Consider the following 15,344-nt stretch of genomic DNA (forward strand, 5'->3'; position numbering starts at 1 on the left):
TGTGAAGGATATCACTGTTGTAAAACAATGCAGGAACACAGCGAACATAATTTTCCCAGAAACCCATTTTCTTACCTCTCATTTTCAATTATATGCAAATAAAACAGGAGAGCACGCAGATGTTGGGGAATGACTTAGGTGTTTGTTCCTAAAACAATGTAACCCCACACAAGTACATTTGTAAATTAGTTCAGAGGATCTTATCTCTGTGTCCTTGAAACAACCAATTCCTTAAATTTCCTTTTCTCGATATATAGATACATATACATACACACATATTCCTATTTTTAAAGAATGGGTATGTCTATTGCTTCCCTAATATATATTACTCTCACTCACCTATGAAAATTCAATAGTTTTATCTGAATTTACAGCATCTAATCCTTTCTCCCACAGGAAAGATGATTCTAAATTAATTTACCCAGTGAAGAACATTTGCTGACAAATACTGTAATATTTCTCTGTACAGGTGTTTGAACCTGAGAAAAACAAAAACCCACACCCCATCAGCCAGTCATCAGACAACTCTATCTCAGGAGAAGTGTCCACCTAAGTTTAAAACCTGCAGCTTCTGCCAGGACTTGAATTCACTTCAGCTGATGACAGGTTCTTTTACAGATAATTACTGCTTGCAGTTTGCATGGTAAAAAAGTACAAGGCAAAAGGTCTGACTGTTGAAGGAAGGTTGCTATAAATGAGAAGCTGCTTCTGTTTAAAAGTTTGGCTATCACACTAGGAGGGCTTTCACAAATGGAATAGCTATTCGCTCTCTACCTGATGCACAAAAGTTCTTGGAGTTTAAAAATAATTTGTTACAATAACAAGGTAGCTTCCTCTGCATTATTAACGCATTCTAACACTGAATTTTTCTTCCAAAGTTCGAAAAGTTCCAGGATATGAAACTGAAGTGTTTGATCGTATAATTCCGCTGAAGATACACAGCATTAACTGTTAACTTTTCTGTTTCAGCCCAAGTAGTTCTAAGACATCAAACATGGACAAAGTTTTCCTTAGTTCTACAGCTACTCTAAAAGATTAAAGATCGCATTGCCATCTTTTCAAAGCGACTCTGATACATCAAGGGCAAATTTTTCAAAAGAGATTGGAAAACAAACATTATTGATGCATTTATTGAGTTGCCTACATAATTTGTGACTTTAAAATATTTAGTGCAGTAAAACTGTTTACTTCTGTCTCCAGGGTACATCTGAAAGCACCATATATGAAAACATTTCAGACTGTGAAGAAATGTTTCTGAGATCTGTCCATTTACAATACTTCTCTGTACTGCAAATGTCACACAGCAGACATCGGTTATGCACTTGTAATATCCCTAAATTCCATCTATACCTGCTAATACAAAATATTATCATCTTCAATATTTAAATCACAAGGCTGAAAAGAGAAGGGAGAAGAACAGGAAAGGGTAGAAGGGACACAAGACATTCTGACCTCTAAGGATCAAAAATATTTAGCAATTTAGCAAATTACGTACTATCTAGATAACAGAAGCTCTCACACTGCTCATCTGTCCCCAAACTCCTTTTTCAGACAACTAGCTCTTTAAATATTTAAACCAAGTAAGTAGCATTCTCAGTGGTCCATTGAGTACATTTTAATATATTTGCACAAACAGCATGTTACTTCAAAACACAGGCTAAATGTTCAGATCTCTCTAATGATAACGGTAAAAATGGAAAGAAATAGCACAGACAATATTAATAGATGAGAAGAGCTATCACAGAAATTGAGCTATTAGTAGCAGAGAGTAGATGACAGTGGATCAGACATCCTATTCAACATGAACTGAATTCCAATAATTCTGCCTAATAATGCATCTTTACAGACTCGGGTTTACATTTTTTTAATGAGGTTAATTAATCTAACATTATAATGTTGTGTTTTGGACAGCCGGATCCTCGCAACGTGATTGCTCACATTAATACGATCAAAGTAACTCAGAAGAATTACCTTTCTGTTCTTAAACATGGTGCATGCATTTCTGCAATATTTCTTTCTACAATGGCCTTTTTCAAGTCGCCTACATTTCCCACTAAAAGTAATAAAAATAAAGTGAACTTTCTACAGTGTTAGTTATTTATAGTTTAAGTTTTTACAGACAACTTTTGAAAATTCACTTTTTATACAGCATTTTAAATGCACGTCACTTCCATTTACTGTGAAACAGGTGAGATTAGAGAGTAGCAACATAGTGTATAAGTATGCATACCTTTATGCGTGCATGTGGTGATCTAAAATGCAGGACTAAGGATAGAGGAAATGGAAGCTTATTGAAAGAGCAACAAATAGAAAATACCTAAGTATTGATAAATAGATGACAAGTATGATTACTTTTAAAAAAAAAAAAAAATAGCTAGTGTTATCCTATCTTAAACTCCCAACCCCTCCACCTTCAAAGTCCTAGCCATATTCCCTTCTTCAGTGTATCTTATGCTTCTGTTGCATCTATCAGTCATGCCTATACTCCACATACATCTGTGTTTCAAGTATGGTTTAAGCATTATTTCACTCCTGTGACAATGTGGTTGTTGAAATACCTTTTTTTTTTAAAAAGAAAAGCTGACATTCAGATGTAAACCCATGCTTTAACACCGAGAATGCCTGACTGTGTGTGACAACGGTCACACAGTCAACTGTATCAGGAATATTTTTCAAAAGTATTCCTGAGTTGAATCATCATCAAATAAGACACTGATTCTGCAAAGATTGTGTTCACACTTCACATTACACATTGATAAGCAGTCCCACTGGTTTAAATAAGATTGCACGATGTCTAAAATTGTACCTTCTGAGAAGCACCTGTATTTAACTTGTGTGTATATGCCTTCATACAGTCAAAATGACTGAAATCTATGCATGATTCACCCACTAGCATCCCTAGAAAAGTCCTAACGAGTAGAAGATCAACACTATGTATCAGAAACACAGACAACAATAAAACATTTAAAATCTTCATTTCAAGGTATTGGTATTCTTATAAAACAGAAGAGTCCTTTTTAAGTTAAATATCAGTGCTATGAAGTAAACCAAGGCATTAGCTTTAAAGTTTCTGCATTGCTTTATAGTTTGAATGACAAGATATCTTGTTCTGTCTCTAATTCTTTCCTTATAATTCTCCAGAAATAGAAGTTACAATCAAACCACAAAAAAGTGATAGTTCCTTGCTACAAAAAAGCAGAAACTTAAGCAACAGATTGGAATGATTTTTTTAATTTATATTTACTACACATGTGTATAAGTGTGTGTGTATATGTATATGTATATACACACACACAAACAGGGAACATAGGCTTTCCTCTCTATTGTTTTTTTCTTTCCAAGGCTGAGGGAGAGCACCTCACACAGCAGGAACAGAGCATGCTCTGTGTAAAAAGGTAGAGATTTCATCTTAATAGAGGTGAAAGCTAGCTGAGATGAAGTTACCATGGTCAGTTAAGCCTGTTGTTTTGTTGTAATAACACAGCAAAAAGATTAAAAATTCCACTTTTAACTGAACACTGTCTTTGTAGCGACTCTGAATGATCTATTCAGATGACTCTGAATGTTGTAACGCAACAAGGCACCGCATTTTTACCAGTATGATCATCTTTAAACCATGGTAATGGAATACTATAACTCAGCTTTTGCCCCCCCCCCCTTTTTTTTTAAACAAACAAAAAGATATCCTTCTAAAATACTCAAAGGCTATGCAAAGATAGCCTGCCATGAACTGCTCAGAGCCCTGATAGCACAGCTGCCTGTAAAGAAGAATCTGTCACTAAACAGAATAATGAGGCCTATAGCAAGGCAGTAAGGAGTATGCTTGAACTTCAGATGATCCCAAAGGAATATGAAAAAAAGAAAAAAACCACCAAAACCAAAAGCAAGGAAAAAGAAAGCAAAGACTTTCCATTTTAACAACAGATTTGCTCAATTCTGTTTTGATTTTTGCTCGTTTCATGGCTTCTCTTTGGCAGTAGAACACAGCTGGCTTCATGCTTTTCATTAAAATAAAAGGCTGCACAAATATTTACCACAATGGGAAAGTCAATTAGGGGAATTAATTTTAAAAATTATACTCATGATAGATTATAAAACAAAATACAAATTAAGTAAAACCAAACCTTATGTTAAACTGTTAAAATACACAATTTCATTATCAACAAGGGACTACATATGTTTAAAATCAAGAATATGCAAACATCTGCATATGCTAATGGTCCTTAAAAAAATATATAGGAAATTAACAAAGCAAAACACAGGCTACACAAACAGCACTGAGTGTTGCTTAAAACTGCATTAGATATTACCAGCTGTCTGAACCAGTGCAAACTCCTCTTAATTGTATGTTCTCCTCCTGAGCACTTGCTTTTACATCTTTTCCCAGTTTCTCCTGTTATTAATTAGCAGTAGTTAGGATAGCCCATAAAGTTCTGACTCATCCCATATTATCACTGCTTAATAAAGGTAAAAATCAGTCCACCTTTCTCCAATATTGACCAAGACAGAAAATTAACCACATTTCTGAATGAGAGTGCAAACTGCAGCTATAGTGTGTAGCAGCTATGGTCTGCCAGAAGACAAAAGTCAGATTTTCTTTTTATCTGAGATATATTATTTTGCATGTCTTTGAGCATGGCCACCCAATGCACCTCATTGAACTACATGATTTTAGCCATCAAAACAGCTATTTTTCCTCAAGCAGTTATGATCTGCTTACCAGTAGCAGAGACTTGACATAGCATATGTTTAATCACCCATCCTCTTACAGGGACAGTTTTGAACTTGCTGTAACTTGCAAATCTTAAGAGAACTAAAACACTGCTGAAAAATTTACTGCTGGAGTCCACTTATTTATCAAACAATTGGCCAAAATATCTCAGTTCTGACATCATTTTGCTAATAAGAAGTTACATCAGACAAGATTCCTACAAGCTTTTTAAAACATTTGGTTTTATATAAAAAACACATGAACTATATGGGTTTGGGTGCTTCTACTGCTAAAGTATAAATGGTAAGAGGAATCTGGCAGCTGGTTGAGATACTTGTAATCTTTTCAATAGTACATTATCTGAGCACAAACATACCCTTTATCTGACTTCAGCCATCCTGAGCAAACTTGGAAGGCGTGTTCTTTATATCCAGTGCTGAAATAAAAACTTAATGCACTTACAATCCCTCCTCAAAGCCCAAACTGTTCTGCCTGATGATAAAATCTTTCAAAAATTTATATAGCTCTCTTTCCTCACAGATTAGATCCTATTTGATGCCCAAAATGTTGAAACCACTCAACTTGCTTTATCCACTTTCAGCACACAAAGTTTTGACTTCATCATCTCGTTCCACTGATTTGTTATTGCGTTATAGTTACTCATCACATGACACACGTGAAGGAGTCCAAATATGAAAAGTTCCCTCAAATGTTTGTTCTGTAGCTTTTAGAAACCTAGTATTTCTTAAAAACTGTAAGATGATAGACTTGAATGCTAAGGTTAAATAAAGCTGTGGACATCATACATGACTGATAAAGAAAACCTTTGCCATGGCAGTCCACAGATCAGTTGTTTAGTTCAGCACGTTATCTCACTCTTGAGAGTGAAGTTAGTTTAAAAATCACTATGGACAGCAACAGTGGAATGTTTATGTATCTAAATTGTGTCCCTGAGGCATAGATATCCACTACATAATGTTCTCCTAATCCTAAAGGACAGAGACACCTGATAGAGTTGTAAATGCTTTATTGCTAAAGCTGTATAATTTGAGAATCTGGCACTGAACAATTCAGCTGATAACCTAGAGAGAGTTTTGTTTAAGAAATGGAAATGCCAATAAAAAGATCCAGCCAATACAATCCTCTCTTTCCCCTGAGATAAAATACAAAACGCTGCCTATTTGCATACGAGAATGGTGCGCCGGAAAAGTAATGCAGACAGACCTCTGCCTCCTTCTGCCCAATAAAATCTATTCTGCAAATTACATTTTTACTCCCTGTGTGCATGGCAGAGCCATGTTTTTCATCAACAGATTTTGTTCACTACTAATGTTCTAAGGAAATAATTGATAAGGGTGTTTGTAGCCAACGAATCAAGATGTAGAAATCAGGAAAATATTTTCCTTCACTATAATCGCTTGTTTATTGAGAAAAGCTATATCCGTGCTTAAAACCAACTCCCTATATTAAAGGCAGAGACATTTGTGGTTTCCAAGAGCTGCAACCAAAATCCTACTGATTTACATGATTATACAATTCATTTTATTACATCCAACAGATTGTAAATGTAAATGTTTCAAAATACGTTCATGTTCCTCACTGCAGCATAAATTTGAATTAATATGGCATTAAAAACAGAAATACTAAGCAGGCATTTGAGTAGTGCCTTATTGCTATGATACATTTTCAATTCGTCATGACTCCCTTGTAAAATGCACTAGGTTTTTATTTATCTTCCCCACCCCCCCTCCCACCCCCAAGCTCTAGTGGTAGAGAATTCATCTATGCTGCATTTGAAAATAATAGGCAGATCTGACATGACAGATTTCATTCAGATACGAGATAGGGAATGCTGATGCTAACTAAAACTTGCTTCCACTCATGAGACAGAGCTTAACACGGTTTATAAGCAATGACTGAAAGGATTGATAGCAATTTGATAGAATTCCTGTAAATGCCATCTTGGTGTGCTGTTCACGGCACAAAAACAAAACAGTCTTGTCTTAAGGAGTTCACAATCTCATCGGTTAAATCAGCAAAGAAAATATTGCTCTTCCTACACAAACAAGCCAGACAGGGTTGGTCACTGAAGAATTTAATCCTCCCATCTTGTGGGTCAACCCATAGTCCGTTGTTCCCTATTCTGCTGGTATCTGTGCGGCTACTGAAAAGTTTTAACAAACATAAGTTACTGAAACCTACTTCCAGTACAAGGCTGCAAAGCTAAAAGCTTGTTACAAAGGACATATCAAATTACAAACTAAGTTAAATAGATATTTAAAAGTTAATTACTCACAATATGAACACAAATGTGAAAAATCACCAGTGAAAACAAACTGCAAAAGTGTACAGCTGTTTCTGAAAATGTATAGCTACTGACCCTGCAAAGATAAGATTAGGAGCTTTTAAAGGATATTATTTATTTCATTCTCTTCAAACTGTTTCAAGATGCCAGACATCCTATCAGCCTTGATGTTAGACACATTACATACTTGTGAAACAAAGCAAAACCACAAGCACATATTGAAACATCTTATGGAGGAGGCCATTATTGATGATCTACATATCACTATGTATAACTTTATACAATAATTTTAAAATCGTAACTTCTGTTTGAACTAGAATGCTTCCAAATAGGCTTACTTTTTCATACAATCATAGAATCATCAAGGTTGGAAAAGACCCTTAAGATCATCGAGTCCAACTGTTAACCTAACACTGCCAAGTCCACCACTAAACCATGTACTCAAGCACCACATCTATCCATTCTTTAAATACCTCCAGGGATGGAGACTCAACCACTTCATTCAGCAGCCTGGTCCAATGCCTGACTACCCTTTCGGTGAAGAAGTTTTTCCTAATGTCTAACCTAAACCTCCTCTGGCGCAGCTTGAGGCCATTTCCTCTCGTCCTATCACTTGTTACTAGGGAGAAGAGACCGACACCCACCTCACTACAGCCTCCTTTCAGGGAGTTGTAGAGAGCAATAAGGTCTCCCCTCAGCCTCCTCTTCTCCAGACTAAACAACCCCAGTTCCCTCAGCCACTCCTCATAAGACTTGTGCTCTACACCCTTCATCAACTTCGTTGCCCTCCTCTGGACACACTCCAGCACCTCGATGTCCTTCTTGTAGTGAGGGGCCCAAAACTGAACACAGTACTCGAGGTGCGGCCTCACCAGTGCCAAGTACAGGGCACTATCACCTCCCTGGTCCTGCTGGCCACACTATTCCTGATACAAGCCAGGATGCCATTGGCCCCCTTGGCCACCTGGGCACACTGATGGCTCATGTTCAGGCGGCTGTCAACCAACACCCCAAGGTCCTTTTCAGCCAGGCAGCTCTCCAGCCACTCCTCCCCAAGCCTGTAGCATTGCATGGGGTTATTGTGATCCAAGTGCAGGACTCGGCACTTAGCCTTGTTGAACCTCATACAGTTGGCCCCGGCCCAATGATCCAGCCTGTCCAGGTCCCTCTGCAGGGCCTTCCTACCCTCCAGCAGATCGACACTTCCACCCAACTTGGTGTCATCTGCAAACTTACTGAGGGTGCACTCAATCCCCTCATCCAGATCATCAATGAAGATATTGAACAGGACCGGCCCCAACACTGAGCCCTGGGGAACACCACTCGTGACTGGCCACCAACTGGATTCGACACCATTCACCACCACTCTCTGGGCTCGGCCGTCCAGCCAGTTTTTAACCCAGCGTAGAGTGCACCCATCCAAGCCGTGTGCAGCCAGCTTCTCCAGGAGAATGCTGGACTTAAGTCCCATTTTTTGACTTAAGTAAACAAGTTTAAGGTGTAAACAAGTTTAATATCTTTCTGGTAAATTAGTCCCACCTATCACTCAAAAGGTAACTCTTCCTAATTTGACTTTATCAAGACTCCACTTACTAGATCTTGCCATGGTAACACTTGAACTTACAGCTTGCCTACACAGAGTTGTTGCCAGTTCCTATTCCTGACTAAACCCCTCTGACTACTCAGAGATGAGGATAGTATTGGAGTAAATTTCATATATACTTTTCCTATTCTTCCTTCCATGTCTGTTTTTTGGCCACTGTTGGACACAGAATACTGGGCTGGATTGGACCTTGATCTGAACCAGCACTGACATTTTTATATACTCACACACTAATTAAAATTTACATTACGAAAACACACTGGGCCCACAATGTTTTGTTATACACAGTTTTCAAATGGAATGGGGGGAACACAAGGACTCAAGCAAGATTATCATTTTCAATATGTGAAATGTGTACTCTCACAAGGTAGCTGAAGAGGTGTCAATGAGGTCAAGCAAAAGTTGCTTCTCAAAGATATATTTTACAGATTTCACTTCAAACTTAGTATCTCTTTAAAGTTCTTTCCCCAGTATTTATCCATGTTTTGAAGTTTAAACAATAATGTGATACAGTACCTTTCACTCTACGTCCTAGCACCATATTGCCATGTACAGAGTTAAAGGCAATTAAGAAAAATAAAGAACACATTTATACAGCACTAGGTTTTATACACTTTAAATATTCACAGTGTTTTAGAATTAAATTCAAAAGATTTCCTAGAAAAAGGAATACTGCCAAATGACTGCTGTGAGGCACTGACACATACTGCCTCAGTTTCCTTACTCAGCATTCAGTCTTAGTACCGCACTTACTTCCTATTTTTTGGAAAGCCGATAAGAACTTTTACTTTTGAGAAAACCCATGGAAAGCCGTGGTTTAGATTATAAAAGTATTAGTTTACTCACACCACTGTTGGATAAGAGAAGTGTAATTCGAAGACCACATACATACAACTAAATTGTAAACCTGGCAAGTTCAAAGATTTCCTTTGAACTAAATTACATTAACAAAATTTTGTATGCTAATGTATGTCATTTGAGAAGTCCATCTTTCCTTTAGCACAGATGAGTTTTACCTTCTCAGAAATATATTCCAAATATATTCCCCTTATGGCAGAGGAACCTGTCAGCTTTAAATGAGACTTTTTCATCTTACTTTTTCCATCTGCCCAAGTTCATACGTGGATAATCCTACTTTCAATCCATTTTGGATCTTGGTAAATGGAAATACATTACATGGCAGTAAGTCAAAGCTGAGAGATGGTAACTTTTAAAAAACTGTTCTACTGGGCTCAAATGATGAAAAACACTGTAGGAAAAATGCAAGGTGGTTTGGAGCCTGGACCAATGTTGTAGATTAAATTCCCTTGCTTGAAAGAAGCATTTTTGAAGCTATGCCTAAGGAGTTATCCCAAATAATAAAAAGCAACAACTTTATTAAGGAATATCAGTAAATCTGTTATGATGCAGTTCAGCCCATGTTCTCCACTTTAAAAAAAACAACAAACCAAAACCAACAAAAAAAACCCAAACCCCACCATATTCAAAATACTCTTGATTTCCATTACTAGGGGGAACATAACCTGAGACAGCAATGCAAAGGCCTGCCACACATCTCCTCTCCATCTGAGTTTAAGACCAACAAGCAGACAGGAGTTCTTGGTGGAACATATTCCAAGTCCTGAACTTGGAGAACGTGGGCTGCTGTGACCTAGACTTTGGAAAAACAGCCACTGCCTAACAGACCAGAAAGAAGTGTCTGCTATCAAAACAAGAATCTTAGAGCAATCAATATAAAATTAAAACTGAAGTCAAGAGTTTTGCATGAAAACTGTGTTCACAACCTATACCTTCTACCCCAAAGGAGGGTGAACTCTGAGGTCAGGCTTTCTTGCACTTTCAGCCAAAGCTGGGCTTCACATATTAAAAATTATTATGAACACTGACCACATGTGAAAGCCTGCTGCACATAGATAATAAAGGGATGGGCATAATCTCACAGGTCAAATCCTGCTCAAACTGAAGCCAGTGAAGAGGATAAGCAAGTTATGGGATTCAAGTTTAAAAACAAATCAACCAGAAGCCTACTGGTGATGAATTAAACAAAGGCTCAGCCACATGTTGAGTTGCCTGTCTTGTAGAAATACCCAAGAACTTTTTTCTTCTAAACTGATTTATATATTGCTTAATTCTTTATCTGCTTGATATGCAGCTCACTAAGAAATGCATATAGATTCACTAAACACAAATGCATTGCCTAATGCATAAAAATGCATAACTTGTGTGGAAAATAAAATCCATTCATTTGTATTCTGCAGGAGACTATGTCCTAATCTGCAAATACATTTCAGCACAAAGAAAACATCTGAAGACTGTACACAGATATTGATAGAGAGATAAGGGCAAATAAAGAAAAAATTATGCATTTGAAAGATTTATACAACTAGCTAGCTAAAACTCAAAAGAGACAGGATTAACATACGTATAATTTAAAATGTATATTGACTAGGTGTCAGCTAATAGGTACAAATTTGGATCTATGTAAATCATGGCTAAAACTAACATCTGTGCAACACAAGGGACTTAAAAAGATGTAAGTCATTTTACTTGTATGTGCCAGCTACTAATCACTGTTTCATCTTTCATAATCTATGTATAATATAGATACTCTACATTTAGAACAGAAAAGGGTGTTGGAAGATGCAGCCTGGAAATGACAAGATTTTAATCCTTAAATATTACTTTTAACTTTCAGGTGTGGCATCAGCTGTTTCCCCCCATACCTCATACAAGTGGCTCTTCAATTTACCTTTTGTGATCATCACTGCCATCAAGAAGCAGTGGGTGCACAAGCTGCCAGTATTCAACTGTATGTATAACTGCTGTCTTGATAATCAAAGTCTCCAATTCTCGCTAAGAGAAGAAAAATGATTTTAAAAGCTTTTTTCATGTAATTAATTAATCTGTCCCAAATGTCATCCTGCAGATAGGCTAAACTGACAAGGTAAAAAATGCATTTTTAAAAAGAACAGCCCACAATAAACTAAGATACCCTCTTTTAGGAACAACAGGTTGTTGATGGTGACTCCAATTTTAAGTAATATTTAAGCTGTAAACATTGAAATAAATTAGTAGCTTTGTTGCAGCCATAAAAATAATCAGAAGAAGGTAGTCAGCATCATGCAACTGTCATACTAAATGGCATTATGAAAGCACTGCAATTGGTGGTTTTCTTTTTGATTTGATGTAGTCAAAGTCCTAGCAGTCACAGTCATTACAGCTGAGTCCCTATGTAATATTAGCAACAATGTGGAAAAAAAATCCCTCAGTCAACATGAACTATCAGAAATTACGATGAAGTAAGAACTATTTTAGGAATACCTGAGTGGTATGATACAGAGTTTACAGACTTCTAAATAAAAAGTGTCAGCTAGCAAGATGGTTAATAGAATAAGATAAGACAGACAAAAAGCATGGCATCAACTGAACATCACAGTTCTTAATACAAAATACTCCTTTAAGATATTAACAAAATAATGCCTAAAGAAAAATATTTTTACAGTTTACTTATATTTTCAAAAGGCTTTTAACAACATCCCTGACTAGAAACCATGGAAGAACTTGATCTGCTAACACGAACAAAAACAAAAAAGACAAACAAAACCCAGTTGATGATCAAATGGTAAAGGTAAAAAGCAGAATTTCTCATGATTTTATGACTGCTTCTTTGCTTATATCAATTAAATGATGTTTTTGGAGGACTGCAAGCACTGAATAGATAATATGGCACACAAATGAGCCAGCTTATGTTCGTCAAGAACACTGGAGAAAGAAACTTCCAATTGACTTAAAAAAAAAAAAATCTAGGTTAAGTAAATGACCATATGATGCCAAATAAAACGTAACAATGGTAAAGCCACCACATTTTAAAACATGCTAAATTAGCCTCATCAAGTCAAAACAAGAATCTGAGCCTCGCTGAATGAAATTCAAAGACCTCTGGTTAATGTACAGCTAAAGTCAAGAGAGCAATCAAGGTGCTGGGATGCATAAGCACGCACTGTTAGTTTCCACAAGGACACCACATCTCCAAGTATCTCCTTTCAGGAGGTATAATGCGTATCACAGTGGGCTCTGAGATAGACAGGAGAATAGTACAGATGTAGGTAACACTGTAGATGAGGTACCATGACTTGTTTACTTAGATTGAGTAAGCAACAGAATAAGGAAAAAAGTTATGAAGTACATAAAACAGAGCAGGGACTCCTAATTTTTGGATTTTGCTATCCTATAAAACATAGAACACCACCACATACCAAATCACATAAAGAGGTAAAAAAAAAAAAAAAAAAAAAAAAATCCTTCTACAAAGTTTCAACAGGTTTTGCACTCAATGCTGTATGGTGTACCAATTCCAAGCATTTGGCAAGAGACACCCAAGGTTGAATCACAGTTCATCCACCAATTTCCTTGCGACATAATAAGAGAACTCTGAATACATCGCTAATGAGCTCTTAATTTTTCTGCAACTGAGATAGAAGCAGAATTTGCAAGGTTTAAACCATTCTCCACTTATACCTTCATTACAAAAGACCTATTACAGAAAGCGAATTATCCCCCATGAATCCACTCCAGAGCACTCTCATCTTCCTCTGAAGCAACTGCTGCCAGCCACAGAATACTGTAGTATCCAGGGCTTGCATTTGAAACAGTCATGTTCACTCAAGCTATACTGCTTTTCTCCCCACTTTGTCTTATCCGTTTTACTTGTGCAGTTAATGGAAAATATTTCATTTGCATCTTAAAGTATTTAATTAATCATACACGCTACAATTTATGTTCCCGGAAAAAAATACATTTCACATGTTCTCATATGGATAAATTGCATCTGCAAGGAACGGAAATTAGTTTTTCAAAATATTAATTAAAACTTAAATTAGGTTTCATAAACTTAATTTTTATGCATTACCAGTAGAGAAACAATGTCTCTAGAAGTATAAACAACATTGTAACAAATTTACTCAAAGTTGATAGGACCATAAATCTTTCTTCTAATTAAGCATGCTTCACAAATAAAAGATGGCTGAGGATTAAACAGGTACAGCTCCTTCACCTATATTTTGCCAGATCAAACTAAATACAGGTCATTGTTACCTGACAAATTACTTCAGCAAAATAACTTGGGAATTCTTAAATCTCACTCTGCTTTCAAAATACTTAGGTTTAAATGTAGCTGACACAAGTACAGGCAATGGGAAAAAGCTGAAAATCACAGGACACTGAATTATTCCCATTGAGACCTTTCTTTATGAAGTCATATGAAGAAATACCATGTAAACGGATATCTATTTTTCATATACTGAGGGAAGAGGGATAAAAGAGTAATGGGGGCTTGACAGCCATACTGAAGTTCTCAGAAAGTCATTAGGTTAATGTAGACATTACTATGGTTGCTGAGACACATAAAACTTGCATATGGCATACATAAATTGTTTATATGAAGGAAGGGCAAACGTGTGTGGGACGTACACAACACAAATACAAATTAACCTGGCAATTTTTCAAAGCTAAACTTTAGGGAAAAAAAAAAACAAAACTTTGATAAAAAAAGAAAGGTGCCTAAAGTTACAGTCTTAAATTCATACTAGACACCCCTTCCAGTTTTCAAAAATACTTAGCCCTCAGCAGCTCTGTATACCCCAAGATCATGAAGAAACATAATATAACAAAATGAGGGGAAAGGCTAAATGAGATTACCTTCTCTAAATGACAGCGCTATTTGCATGTAAGTGGCATGCAAATAGTAATTACATTTAGCATTTGCATAACAATTAAACAATCCTTTTAAGACAAGGTGTGTCTTATAGAAGCTTCACAGTTATTAACTTATCTTAAACTAACCCTTGGTTTACCTACAGTAGCTTTGTTAGTGCCGCTGTGCTTCCTGGGGCAAAATTCTAACTCTTATTACTGTAACTTATGTTTTGTAACTGGTCACTGAACTGAATGACTATGTACACACACATAACCTGTTAGTTGATACCTTACACGTTAGACAGTGCTGTGAGTCATTACAGACGATATTTTTATATATTATATGAAAACAAATGGATTTCCCATCTTAGATGGATAAAGCTAAAATTTGATATGAACATTCTAAGTCATGTTTTTCACTCCCCCAACATTTTTTTTTAATCTATAAAAAAGTCAGTATTTTGACCCATATTTTTCATGCATCAGTTAACTAGAAAATTACAGAACCTGAAGAGCTTAGATAAAATTCATCAAGGGGATTAACACAATGCATGCCTCTTCCCTCCAATAGTGTGGGATGCTACTGGAATGTGAATTAAAGACTCTCAAGTCTTTGAAAAATGAGGACCCCTGAATTTTTAATTTTGTTAACTAATCATTAGAGAACTGGAAATTGCTGTGTTTCTGACTGTTTGATAGGTAGCTGCTTCCATAAAGTACATTTTTAATTTTGTAAAGGCTGGCCTGTTTCCCAGCAGCACATTGATTTGTGGGACCACTACTTACAGCACCTAGAGCATAATTAAATATTAAGTCCCTCCTTGATGTATGCAAAGTCTGACTAAGAGGACTAGCAGACACACTGAGGGTGGCTCTCACATATTTTCTGGTAATTGAACACTGCAATATCATTAAACTTATCTTTACTCAATAGAAAACCACATTCATCCTTTACAATATCTGCTGTCCCTTTTTGTACTGAGGAATGGTAAAGGGAAAGAGGGATCCCCTAAAAGCATGTAAGGAGGTTG

At 36.5% G+C, this 15,344-nt stretch overlaps 1 protein-coding gene across 1 annotated transcript in view; it reads right to left on the bottom strand.

Annotated features, from left to right (window-relative positions):
- Positions 1–15,344, bottom strand: part of NBAS (NBAS subunit of NRZ tethering complex) — a 186,011-nt gene that overhangs the window by 27,927 nt on the left and 142,740 nt on the right. The window lies entirely within an intron of this gene.

The sequence above is a fragment of the Nipponia nippon genome, unplaced genomic scaffold, assembly GCF_047370975.1.
Source record: "Nipponia nippon isolate SJK-2023a ecotype South Korea unplaced genomic scaffold, ASM4737097v1 scaffold_4, whole genome shotgun sequence".
In the NCBI taxonomy this organism is placed as follows: domain Eukaryota; kingdom Metazoa; phylum Chordata; class Aves; order Pelecaniformes; family Threskiornithidae; genus Nipponia; species Nipponia nippon.